The following is a 14,453-nucleotide window of genomic DNA, read 5'->3' on the forward strand; positions in this document are numbered from 1 at the left end:
ACTTCACTATGGCGGACTTCTTGCTGGACATTGGACTTTGGTACAATTCCGCGTTGTCGAACAGCATCTGCAGCCTAATCTGCACCTTCATCGACCGCACTGCTTCGCTCTTGTTGGTTCTCGCCTGTGCAGCAGAATGTCAGTGAGATCAGTGTGCAAAAAGCAAACACGGGCGGCGCATTTGCGGTAGAACGGAACCGTACGCGAGTTGGCGCGATTGCATAAATTAATGCCCGGACCGGACTCACGGCTGATGAATAACCATGACGATCGTGTCATCGGCGACGGGAAGCAAAGCGAGTCGTGCTGTTGTGGGCAGCAGTGGGGAGATCCAATGCGCTACGTCACACGGCGTTTCTCGTCGATCGCAAACCAACGATCGATACGCGCCGCCGTGACTCTTTGGGGACGGGCGGCGTCGTGAGTAATAGGATCGTCATGTGAAAATGATGCTAAATTGCACGTTGCAGCTGCATGACACAATCAGGTGCTCCCACAGCGCACAGATACGATTCCATCGAAGTCATGCGATCGTCATCGTTTCAGTTCGCGGGGAGGTCACATTTGAGGTTCAACAAGCAAAAAAAAAAAACTGGCCACGGTTCCACGGAACAAAAAGTAAAACACAGGAACGGCCGGGGCCAACTAGAGAACACACTGCGCCAAATTAAAAAGGTCGAAAAATTGGATCATTTTTTATTTTCGATTGCGCTCGATTGCGACCGCTTTGATGGAGCAGCAGGGACTTGGAAGAAAGGTTGGGAATGGTTTCGGCGGGCAGAAAACATGCCGACGTCGACGTCGTTCCAAAGACACGGGGTCCGCGTGCGTTCGACGCGGCCCACCCCATCGCTCCGTCGTGGTCGTAGTTGTCGTCGTAGCTGGTGTCGGATGCGGAACGAAAATAGAAATTTATGCCATGTGCTAACGCGATCGGCTATCCACAATCCGCGATCTTCGCAGCTCCAACGATCGCGTGTGTCGCACGCGCACTCTATCGCATCCAGTCGCAATATCGGAGAGCATCGCCTGCAAGATAGAACCCGGAAGATAACTGCACCGAACGTCCCAGCCGGCAGTGATATTCTAATCACCGGTGTTCTAATGTCTGCAGACACCCATCAGCGTCCATTAGCCGTTACGCTTGAGGTGATGTGCATGTCACAAATCGAAATGGATCCCTGCGCCGCCTCCGTACAGCTCTCGCTCGGGGTGCTCGCCGAGGCAACACTTGACTTGGCTGCTGGTGTGGTGATCTTTTCCCCTTTTGGGGTTACTGCTGCGTTTATGGCGGTTTCTCGAGTGGTGCAGTTGTCTCCTTCTCGTGCTGTTCCACGGGATCTTGTAGCCGGATCGCAACCAGTACACCAGAACGCCAGGGCCAGGGCGCGTCATCTCGCATACGACGTGCCGCACAGTGCTACAAACCGAAACCTGTTCGCCTTTTGGGCATTAATTTTCCACGCGTTCTGAATGTGATTTCGCTCGAGCTTGGGCGCGTGTTTGTGTTGTGATCGTAATGTGTTGTATGTTTTGCTTCGTTCGAGTGGAGAACATCATCCCAACAGCGCCGGTAATCAGTGGAGAGAGAGGTGAGGAGCAGGAAAATGCCCTCCCCTTTCCGCTATCGCCTGCATGTGCGGCACAGCGAAGGATCATTTTCACCGCACCAACAACAACACCGTTAACGCTAAATGCGCGCACGCCGGTTGTTGCAGGCGTCTGTTGCCGTGTTGAAATACGAAACAACAGCCAAGAAATCGATGTTTACCAAAGTTTCCTTGGCGTCACTCTGTGTGTGTGTGTGTGTGTGTGTGTGTGTGCTGTATTTTCCACACGGGCAAGGGAAAGGTGTCAGATTTTTCATTCCTAACGGACGAACTAACTTCGAAAACAATACTCCTGCGGCCTATTGTGATAACAGGCGGGCTTCGCAACGATAACAGGACGACACTGTATCGCCGAAAAGGCGAATATGAAATTTTACCACAAACGACACACACTAGACAAGCGCTGAAAGGAAGCAGAAGAAAAGAAGTTTTAAATCGATTTTTCAACACATTGCGGTAAACGAACGCTAAAGGCCTGCGTGTGCATGGGGAGCTTGGCTGTTTCCAGTTTCGGTTGGCTGCAAAAGCCGTCGACATCGGCCCCGGCCAACCGTTGAAAATAAAAACAGGATCTTCATCAATTCGTCAAAAGGGCAGAGAGAAAAAAAAGTACCGCCCATGATGCGCGTAGGTCGTGTAATTGGATGAAACGGATTCGGTTACTTGTTGATGGCGTTGCTGAACGGAAGGGCCAGCAGACGCGTGTGTATTAAAAACGGGCCCCCCACCAACGTGGGGCGCGGAAACCATCACGCCTATCGGGTATTTTAAAGGCCAAAAAGGACAACCCACGGGGAGTTTGCCTATGCTACGGTGCTACTTGTGAGGCGCGATATGCGTCCCGGTGCCCATTCGGATGTGTAATTCTAGCGCATCGGTTTGCTCGTTACGCTAAATTAGTTGATTAATCTGAAGCCCTGGCGGTGCAATAAAAAAGAGCGAACCTCCCCCGAATCCCTGACGCGATTATTTCTGGGGCATTAGGTACGGCTCGGTTGTAATCCCGTCCTAGCGCGATTGGGATTGATGCGGGCTGTGGGCCTTGGTGTTGGGATTTACCGTTTAAATAAATAATCGATATGATGCCAAACGTCACGGAACGCTTTTGGGATGGCTTCCCAGCAGGCACATACATCCTCAGATGAATGTTAAATTCAATTACAACTTAATACACTTCCAGTGCTGGAAGTTGTAGCTGAAGTACTGCCGACGCCTTTGCAAGAACAAGGCATATTGTAGCTGATTGGAAATAATACTCTCGTCTTGAAGCAGTGCCACCATTTTGAAAACCAAGCCTGGTAACGAAGCACACTATTTTCCTTTGTGCCCTTTAGATGGTCCCTTCTTTCTCCGGCCATTCTTTCCGGCTACTGATACCGCTGAAATTGGCCCCAAATTATTCCGACGAAAAATAATGACCAGCAAATAATCGGCCAGAATCGAACGATGTTCGATAGTTTGCCCAACACAGTTTGCCTTCTCCTTGTTCACAAAAGTCTGTAGGCTGCAGCTGCATCCATGCTCCATCGTGGATGCTGCGACCAACTGAAGGGAAAATGGTTCTGCCTGAAAGGTTGTTGACTCCCCGGGATAGGGACACGTTTTTCTGGCACTCCGGAGCGGCACAAATTTTGGGCATGTTTTTCGGGAAGGGCCATGCGTTTAAAAACATGTAACCGAGGGGAACGGTGGACCGTGGCGGGGAGCTGCTCTGCTAGAATCGTGGAAAGTGAGCAGGAACAAAGGAAAACACAATAATGAACAGCACTAAGCAGAAGAAAAGATCGAAAAGAAAATTGAAGGCAACCACCTGCCTTCCGGTTGCGTATTGGGATTGGTCGATCAACCGAATCTGAAGCGCGCTGTGTCTATATGTGTGTGTGTGTTAAGGTCGGTCAGACGATGGACATGCTTCCCGCGTTGCTCCTGGGATGTACGCATGCAGGGCGTCCAGCAGTGCCTTCTCAGACAATGTACAGCCCAAAAGCACACACCTCCACCGACAGACAGACACTCGCGAGTAGCTTTCCCTCGCGAGGCCATTGCATGCAGCTGGCCGCTAAGAACTTTGACCACAGACTTCGCGCTTCACCCTTTTCCGAACGACGGGGCAGGGTGTAAATGAAGGGTATTTGGGAGAAAAATGCCTAACTTCAAATAATCACTCGCGTGGTACGTGTGTATGGGTTTCGTTGCTACGTTTCTTCCATTGCACAGTAGTAGGCTTTGGGAAAGAGCGAAGAATGATATCCGCACCGCACATACATAACTATTTTATGTAGTGTACGTGCCCGATTGCCTTCGCGAGTTCTTTCGCCAGGGATTTGGGACGCTGCCGGAACTGCCGCTGCGGTGTGGCCAAGCTCTTGGACAGAACGAAGAAATAAACAAAGCAAAAACCCTCCAGCGGAAGAAACTCCCCGGGAATCGGTGAATGGTGCGGCGTGTTTCAGCATTCCTTGTGCAACACCTCAACTCCGCTGGTTATTTTCAACGCGCTGTCCAGATGATTGTGCCTGCAGGACTGGTCTTGCGCGAGAATGTGAGAGGACATGGTTTGCGGTTCACGGATGATTAACTATTTTTTTCCTCTGTTTTTAATTCCATGGTAGACGTACCTTTTCGGTGCCTCTCCCTCGCTGTGACGCACAGACACAGCGATCTGCGGAGAAGAAAGAGCAGATATTTTCGAAACTTATATTCGTGTGTACCACCACCGAAATATTTCGGTTCTCGTTCAGCTGGGTGATTGAAGGAGAAGCGTAAAATACGGAGTAGAAATAATACACAATCATGGTGCGGCGGACGGTTAGCATCAAAACGATGCAAAGAAATGGACAGCGCATGTAAAAAGTAACATACAAACACGAACATGAAGTGAGAAAAATGGTGAAGAAGGAGCAAAACGCAAAGAAAATATCGAAACTATTTATGAAGGCGGCGGAGGGCAGGTCCGTGGTGAGGAGAAGATCGAAAGGAAACGAGCTGTGGAGAAACCTAACCACCAAACATAAGAAGGACCCCAGAAAAGCGGAGACCGCGGCGATCGGTCGGAATAATTCTTCCGTGCTCTCGGCTCTACTCAGCTGCTTGGTAGCGCATCCTTCTTCATTGGCGCATTGGAACGCAAGCGATGGTGGAACACCCGGTCCGAGAGTATGGAGCAAACGGGGGTAGAATACATGGCGTGTGCGTGCGTGTGTGCACTGCTTCCCGCTTTTTCGCCGAGTCCCACCATTACAGCGTGCCCCGACGTGGATACACAGACAGACGACGACGCTGGGTGGCTTAGAACCGGTTTATCCAGTTTTTTTTTCATTCTTCTGTTCGTTATCTGCGATTGGACTCTCGCAAGACCCGAACCTAACACTGCTGCTGCGTGAATGCTTCGAGGCACCGTTGGCAAACCGTCGGTACGGATCAACCCGCCGAGTGAAGCGTCCTGTTTCTTCACCTACTTCTTCCGTTCTTTCGATCACTTGCAACACACACACACACACACGTCGCGAGTGCAGTTGCACTGAAAAGAAGCCACCAACCCTTTTTCGAGTAAAAACAGGGTTTCTTCGCGCCGTTTCGCGGAACAAATTGTTCTTAATCCTTTTGAAGCTCATGCGGTGCACGTCTGCCAGCCAACCAACCAATCTCATGCCTTCCAAGCGAACTGGGAGTGAACAACAAAAAAAAAATAAATAATGCGAATAAGCTCTTTTAACCGCCTCCATAGAAAAGGAAGGCTCAACAGTGTCTTGGTGGTACACGCATACATTCGCGGTGTCGTTGGGGATGAGAAGGGTCCAAGGTACACAGCGAAAGCTGTTGCGTTTGTGTCGGGCGTACAGAATTTATTCGACGGATGATTGCTTCATTCTTCGTACGTTTGCCGTTTGTTAACGTGCCTTCTCGAGGTTCCGATCTTCAATCAGCTGGGTGCAGAGAAAAAAGTCAGTGCCCTAAGCCACCCCCTCTCACCCCCTCCCCTAGCACAGCCCTTTTCAGATGTACGGGTTCATTACAAGGTGCGCACATACATTATGATATAATCGTGACGTGGGATTTGGAAGTTGCGTCCCGACGTCCCGGGCCCGATATTGGCAATCGTGTCAGTAAAAAAGGGGACATCATGGCTTCCCTTGGCACTGACTTCCTAAGTGAAAAGTTCTGTAATCTCGTTATCATCGTTTCGGGCACTTTCCATTTTTTCCCCACCCCGGTCTGGATGCGAAACATTTCTTTATGTCAAAAATTTCAATGGCGGATTTTGTGGCAGGCGCTGGAACTTCTGCACTGAATCCTTCTCAAATTCCCCACGGCACTCCGTTTGCTGCGTGCGCAAAAGTGTGGCTGGGAGGGTGGACATAATATGGTAGCCCCATATAAATTGTGCCATAATCGGAATACGGTAACCATGAGAAACCATCGTTGACGAAAGAACCACGCGCCTCACCAGAGCCCCGTTAGCCTGACTCCAGTTCTACGGGCGGGAAAAAACCGGATTAGGAAAAATCGAGCACCGAGGGTTACGAAAAAGGAAAACAGGAAACGAAACTGACGCTGCTTCGTATCGTCCGACTAAGGGCCACACTCAACCCTTCGCGGGCATCACGCATTGTTGATTAGGATAGGTTTGGCCCTGGCCCTGTGCCTTGACGCTGTAACGCCGCATCTCGTCAGCAGCGAGCGGCCCGAGTTCGTTCACACTTATCCGATTCGGGCGCTCCATCATTGCACTGCCCTTCAACGTTTTACGGCACTCGGAGGCCTCTCCCGGTCGGCTGCCTGCCCTCTCTCCAGTTGCACTGATGATGTCTTTTCTCGTTTCATTCATTCCAGCACCCAACGAGCCCTACGATTACGGCATTAGAGTGTGTCGGACTGGGCAGCCAGAACGTCCTGGTCGATCGGCGTCAGCGTGAGCTTTCAGTGATTTTTGGGATGATTCTAGGGTAGGCCCCGGAGCTATCGTGTGCGTGGGCTCCAGTGTGTGGTGAATCGAGCGCATCGTTCTAAGCCGCTCAAGTGTGCGTGTGTCAGGGGTGTAGGTGAAAGCCCGGCAGGCGAAGCATAGCCAGTGTCGTTGTGTTACATGCATTAAGGCTGGTGGCTATGATGGTGTATGAATGTGTGAGTTGCAAGTGAAACGCTAATAATAGTAGCCCCAACCACAGCGAGCTTGGGTTCTCGGGCAGTCGAGACACCCAAAGTTGTTCCAGAGCGAGAGGTGCAAAGGCTGTGTAGAATTCATCCATATTTATCTACAACGGCGGAAGAAACGTCAGCATGCCTTCTCAACCTTACGATCTGGTAAAGGATGATCAAGACATCCGGGTTCCGCTGTACCCAGAGCAGGCATTCTACGGCAATGGACTGACATTTCAGGCAAAGGTGAGTGCGCTAGCAAAATCTACGTGTGTGCGTAAAATAACACTCCGGTTTACCACACCTCTAAATTAATCGATTCTTTAACTTCTAATCCACGTCGGTTCGGTCGCCCGGTATGAGGAACTGATTAGTATGACTGATTAGCGCGAGAATTAATTCACATTCTCGCCCCGCCAATTGCTTCATGCGCTTTGTGTATGCAAAGCAGTGAGGAACTCGTGCACAACATAATACCTTACGGCAAAACACGGCCTATACGAGGGCGGTTCATACTTCATGTCTTGCTGTCCTCTTTCGTGGAGCATTGCGATAGTAGCTTGGATAGTTGAAAGAAAGCGCCTAGGCACGACTATCCATAAACTTGAGTTTATGTCTGTATGAGGTTGTATGGCAAACCCTACTATTCCTGCAGGTCGCACGAGTCTGATCACGTCCATTTCTCAAACAGGAAAAATCCTCGAGTGATGCTCTCGAAGGGCGTGGGGTCACCATTAGAAGCAACGCTCATATGAGCGATATAGAGTTCAGCTTCCAGTTATTTTTATCGCCAGTTCAAGAGTTCATGTGTGAAGAGTTCGGGTGGTGTGGTTCTTGCATCACGACGAGATACGGGCGAGCTTCTCGTTCTGACATACAAACTCACCTCACCAAAGTCCAAATCCCCACCACATAGTCAGCAACACTCTCGGACGCTTTCTCTCATTAGCATTTGTGGAAAGGCTTCCACCGTCGATCGATTGGTTTTCCGAACTATCGCTTGGAATTCGACTCCATCTTGGCTCTTTATATTGCTTAATTGCGCTTATAACGCGAGAGTTCCAGAGGGCTGATAGACTTAACTGGAAACTATTGATCATTCGATGATGGCATGACCTGACCCAACCCACTCTAATCTATCCCCTTTTCGACATCATTAACTCGATCCTAATATCCGTAGGCACCGTCGGTGACGGTGCTGACCTTCCCGGGGTGGGTGTCTATAACGGTCGAACTTTTTCGCTCGAAACACACCCGGACGTACGTACTACGCTGTAGGTCCCGGAATTCAAAATTCCTTAGCGCGTTGGGGCGTAGCGTGCACTTTAAAATGCAGAGCGCTGCATTCGCACGATCAAACTGCCAGAACTGGTTTCGGACGGGAAGTTGACAGAGGCTGGCTGTACTATAGGTAGACGCACTGCATCACGAACTTAGAAACTTTAGTTGTAGTCCTTTGAGTAAATGCCACCTCTTCTGGTACACCTACAATGGATTTATTTGCACAACGCCCTTGGCGCCCTTGACAACGCCACCCGTTCTCGGTCCAATTTTTTTTCGAGCAGCCAGATGACCCTGGCCTGCCCTCAATCTAGCGCCCGGAATCCGGAATAACCATTGCATCTCGGTGTGTCCTGTTCTCTCCTCTAGAGCTTGACGGTACGGCCGTCATGTTCGGAATGTTCTGGTTTCTGGTGGTGTACCAATGAAAAACGACCGATAGCGAATGGGGTCGCTCCTTTCGCACTTGAGGACTTGATGTCAGATTGCCGTCACTGCGATTGACGCCCCACCAGACGAACCGTTTATGCATTTTGCATTTGTAATTGCTGGTATGTTCATTCAATTCTGGGATTCATATTCGTGCATCACCACCACACCATGGGGGTGTGCGGTACTGGTGGATTGATTGGCCCAAAACAAACGCGCAAAACAACCGCCAGGGTAGAGCCGAGAAAGGGGCGAGAAGCTGGAATGATGAGCCAATTAAACACTAACGAATTATTTCGGGGTATCACAATTCCAGAGCACACTCAAACTTTAGCCGGCTGCTAATTGACCATGGAGCATCAGTATTGCACGGGACAACGGCAGAGTTCGCAGTCGTGGAAAGGGTGTGCGCTGCCATAAAATGAAAGCTCCAGCATTTCGATGTCGCTTTTCTTTTATATCTGTAATACATTTTACATTTTCATTTTGCTCTCTTCCACTCTCGCCGCATCCATTCCATTAATATCTCGCTTCAGGGTGGGGTTTTTTTTGGGAGCGAAAAAAGGAAATTAAAACTATGGGCAGATAAATAAAGCGCAGTGTGTATATCAACCTTCCCTTGCTGGGAGAAGCGGCAAGTCATGCATCGAAAAACTGAAAGAAAAAAAAATGACTGAAAACGAATTATTTCGTCCGGTTGTGTTTTAAAAATTTCCTACGGTACAATGGTTTTCTCCCTCGCGGCTGTTTATTAATTTACGTCCGACTCTAGAGGAATAACGTTCGGTATATGTTGGTGAGGAAGTTACCGTGAACATATTTTACACGTGCACGACACGATATAGCAATAGGGCAGTTTTCGGGTTGAAGAAAAAAAAGGTCTCTGATTCTGATTCAGAACTGCCCGAAAACGAAGTGTCGTCGTTTCAATGGGGAGGTCCCAGATGATATACGAAACTCGCTGTAAAAAACGCATTTGATTGCTAACGATAGAGATGTGACCTCGTTGCATGCAATGGAATGGAGTGTTTAAGCGGAAACAACTCCAGCACTAGAGCACGCAATCAAGCCTGTGTGACATTTCAACACAGTTGCATTTGCGTCCATATTTCCGTGTGATGCAAGCGGAAATGATGAGAAGTGCAACTGTAAGCCGGTGCGACGAACTCGCAAGTAGGCCAATTAAAGGGCGGCCCCCATCTCGACCCATCCCGATGAATGTGAGAGTGGCTTCTTTTTCAATTAATTTGCGCCGCTTACGATCGCGTAAAGGGCCGATTCCCTGCTACCAATGCACGGGTTAGTTTAAATTCTTTTGCGACAGACACACACTGTCCATCGCCGCACAACGTATGGGCACTTAAAATGCGAACCGTTCGACGGTAAAAACGATCGTTTCAATTGATCAAACGGATGACACAGGATAAAATAAGAAAACGAATTGACCACGAAAACAAAATAAAATAGAACGGTTTTTCGTTGAGTATCGCCGACCCAGCGTGACCCGGGCCAGAAAAAGTCAACTCATGGCCCTTAATCATTCCCGATATGGGTGGGCGCATTCCATGTGGATAAGTCGTCGCACATTTCAAAGCAATCGTGCTGGTAAAACGATGATACAGGCTGGAAGGCATTCCTGACGAGGCCGAGCAGCAGACCGAAGCAGAAAGGGATGGACAGCATTTAACTCAGTTACTTACGGCGATCGCAGTCTCGCAGTGCCACAATGCCGCTTGCGAGTGAATATAGCGGGAAAAGAGATAAAGAAATCCATTAAATCTAATGCACCGATAACGATCACACAAGATCGAGAGCCTCCAATTGTGCTTTGTGCACTAAGATGCATTTATCCGTGGTAGTGTCAAATGAGCACTAGATGGAAAAAACAGTAACCAGAAGTTCGCAATTGATTAGTTGACAGTTGACAATCACCCATTCGGACCTGACGGGAAGAATGTCATCTGTCAAACAGTCACCATTGGTTCGACAACGGGCAAGATATACAACGCCATCCGTACGGCGCTGAATTCCCTTATTCAACGGTACGTCATGCACGGCGTACAGGAATGCAGTGAAGTTGTCGCAAGTAACCGAGACGCTTTGTTTACCAACAGATAAAGAGTCACGTGTACGCGTTCATTGATCGGATAACATGGATAACAGGGAGGGCTAGGAACCAGCATCATACCTTGATTAATAACTTTCCGGAAAGCGTCACAAAGCAGCTAACGGAATCGATTTTATCGATCGATCAGATCAGCGTCCAACAAACAAAAAGCAAACTATTGAGCGGAACCTTACAACAGTTCCATTGGATTCAGTGTTAGTGGGCGCGCTTTGTGTCTTACGATGATGCTGGGATATAACTTCTAAAGCGCGCATTAAAAGGACCCAATGTAGCCATGCGGAACTGCATCAGTTACCGTCTCCCAAGTGCTTTATCTGCGACGCGCCAATATACTCCGTGCCGTGTCCATTCTCTTTTGCAGCTGTCAGTTTGGTGACAATTTTATGCTTCCAGTTTTCCCATTTTACCGTTACCGTTGGCCGCCATCGATGGTCACCATTGCGGTTCATAACGATAATAACAATATGCCCTCGCCGTTCTCGTTGTGCCTCGGCTCGCTGCCGCCACATCTCGCCCCGGTAGCTCCCGGGTGCCAAAACAACGCGAACGCGCTATGAAAAGAGCATCCTTTTGCTGAGCATTATCATTCTCGGACGTCCTGTAATATTCGTCTGTTGCTTTCTGCCCATACCGTGCCCATCACCTGCTTGACGTTGATTGGACGGGGATTGTCGTTTTATTGGGAGAAATTTATAACCTATTATTATGAAATGTGCACTTTCCTCTGGTCGGTTGGGCTTCGATAATGATAAGGCCTCTGGGCGCACGAGGCTGGACCGCTCGGCTGTTGTTGTTGCCGTGCGCTCCACGTGATTAGGTGCTATCTCAACCGAATGGATTCTTTCTCTCTGATGACTCCGAATATCCGCAGGCCAACGGTGGCCAATTTCGGGTCGTATCGTATTTTCTTCCCCCAAACTCGTTTTTTCCCACCCGTTCGTCCCCATGCACTGTTTCGTGCAATGGCTTGTTGTGTTTTATTTCCCCACTATATAGTAGCAATGGACCCAGTAGTCACGACCATACGACGCTAGTCACGTAATAACGTCAGGTTCAAGCTGTATACCACTGGGGAAGAAGCTACTAACGGGCAGAATCGCTTCCCGGCCCCACCACTGGCAGGCAGAAGTTGGGGACGCCGACTGCTGCTCGATAACGGAACCGTTGCGCTTCGATTCAGCATCTGTGTAGTTCCTACCGTGGACGAGTAGATTCGCCCCATTCCTGATTGCGTTGCGGGATGGCAGCGCTTTGTGTGAACGAGAGCGACCAACAAGCGACGAACGAGAAGGAACCAAAACATATCTCGTTGTCACGCTTCGCTTGACGGGGTTTCGCTTCTCTTTTTCCTGCTGCTCCTTTGCTTGTACCCCAATTACACACATTTTCCTCCTCACTGTTCCGCTGTTCGAACGTGGTCCGGGCGGCAGCTGGATGAAACCTGCCGTTTTTGGCCGTTCTACGATGAAAAAAAAAAACAGGTTCACCCGCACTGTGTCCTCCATCTCGGTGAACTTACCGGGGAGATGCTTCGGAAGAATGGTTTACAACATGTTACACTATCCTCCAAATGGCTCTTTGAATCATGTTGGGTAGCATGCTGTCGCATAAATGAGCACTTGAGAACAAAAAAGCCAGTGCTAAAAATATCCTTCCCGTAGAATTCGTAGCAATCTCTCACCGTGATAAAGGCAGCGTTATGTATAGAAAAATCATTCGTTCAACATTAATTGTGATTAAATTTCGACTCCACTAAAACAATTGCCACAATGCGCACCGAGTTTGCAGCGGGGTTCTCGGTTCTGCAGCACTTTGTTCTACACACAGCAACGGTGTTGTTCTGCATCAGTTACTACGCTACCGTTTTGCTGCCCTGTTTCTTCAGACGATTGCAGAATTACAAGACCAACTGCAGCACAAATGTGGTGTGTGGGAATGAGATCCCGTTTTTTAATGCCCCCAACATGCCTTCTCTGCGCGGCCTCGTTACCAGCTATCAGAACCACCCTCTGGTGCACTGTAAACCGTGTGGGTTTCGTTCTTCGCGTGTCGCGTTCGTTTCCTGCCCGGTCCCAGGCACAACTGGGCGTGGGGAACGAAGGAGAAGTTCAGGAAAAGCGTAACTACCGTTTGTTTCAATGTCAAGGCATCTTCGCTAGCCGTTGAGCAGTACTGCGACTGCGAGAATAACAGCGGAAAAGGAGTTTCTTGTGAGCTTTTATATGTCGGATGTTGTGAAAGACCCGGGGGCTAAAAGGATTTTTCACCGGAAAAGCAACCGGCACTGCTTTGATTTATCAATCGATCGATTTTTTTTTTTTGCCGAGGATCTGCATTAAAGGGTTTCGCTATGCAGTCTTTCCGTTTGGTCACCGGTCAGAGCGGATTGAACCTGCTCGAAAAAGCACCATTTGAGCAGTACCTGAAGCCTGCCGCGGAGACATCCCATTTCATAAAACAATAAAGTGTTTTCGGTGTTGGTACAGAGCATACTCCAATACGCACCCACAAGGCAGAAGATTATTTGCAAACTTTTCCTCTGCGTAACTTCTTTGCCTTTGGCGAACGGAAGAATGTCTTTATATGATTTTTTCTTCTTCGCGCGTGAATACTTTACGACGGAAGTTAAGCTATTTCAAGCTTCCCTCTGTTTCCGGGAAATATGGAACTGGGGTTTGATTTAGCGTCACCTACCCGCTAGGTCAACCATGTACATCATAATAGCTGCTGGGTGGCTCCCCGCGCACCCCGGTTTGTGGGTATTTTTTGGCAACTGCGTAAACCACATCGCATATGGAAACCCAGCGAATGCTTTCAAACTCTTGAGAAAGCATGACGCAGAACGCCATAGCCAGGCGCGGAGGTTATCGCAAACATTGCAAGTTAAAAATTCATGAGTCACCTCCATGCGGCGGCGAGAGCGCTTGGTGGCAACGGGCAACAGCATTAGCATCCGCATGTAGCAACACGAGCGTGCACACACCCTGCACTGGCAGGGCAGGGAAGCTGCAGTGATGGGACGCAACGGCACAACAGCGACGAGCTGCGAAAGCATAAGTCCTAACACACAACTTTTCAGCCATTTCACTCAAAAGCCCCCCAACCTACAGCTTCAATACATATGCACACACACACATACACACAAATAAATATAAAAAAACCCTCCACAAACACACCACGCGATGGAATCTTGTTGGCGAATGTACGAAGGGAATCGGGGAATTGAGCCCTGCGATCCTGAGGCACTTCGTGGCGCTGTTTGCTAGGCCCTTCAAGGCAGGAACGAGCGCTACGGTGGCAAGCAGGGCAGAGAGTGGAAAATAATTTACCATTTGCTGCCCGTTATTGCAGCTTTTGCCCGCTTTGTACCGCAGACTGCGTTTGGTTGGTGTCTTTCGTTTGGTTGCACCCGCTCTTGCGCTGAGTGGTGTAATGGTGTACCGCTTTATAATGGGTGGAGGAGGCTGTGGTACATGCATTTCTCAGAACTCAAACACATCCCCGGCTGTGGGACACGCGGCAGGCAGAGGCAAAAGGGAGACCTCCCCTATGGGAGGTCGGACTTTGGAGTTGGGGAGTGGATATCTCTCCTTTTACGCAAAAGCCGAACTATGGCAGTAGGCTCTCCCGTGCGCCAACAGCCACTCCGGCAAGATGGAAGGTTTTCTTTGTTCCGTTCGCTGGAAGCTGTCACACTGCTTGGGTGTTGCATATTCGCGTATTGCCATTTTCGCACTAAACGTACCGCCGCCTGTCGTCGTGTGTCGCCCCGGTTGGATTCCAGTTTTCTTTTCCAAATCATGTGCCCTTGTGTGTAGGCAGTAGCAGTATTCAGTTCCCTGGAAAGCTCGGCGCAACTTCTAAAG

Source organism: Anopheles marshallii, chromosome 3 (genome assembly GCF_943734725.1).
Source record: "Anopheles marshallii chromosome 3, idAnoMarsDA_429_01, whole genome shotgun sequence".
Lineage (NCBI taxonomy): Eukaryota > Metazoa > Arthropoda > Insecta > Diptera > Culicidae > Anopheles > Anopheles marshallii.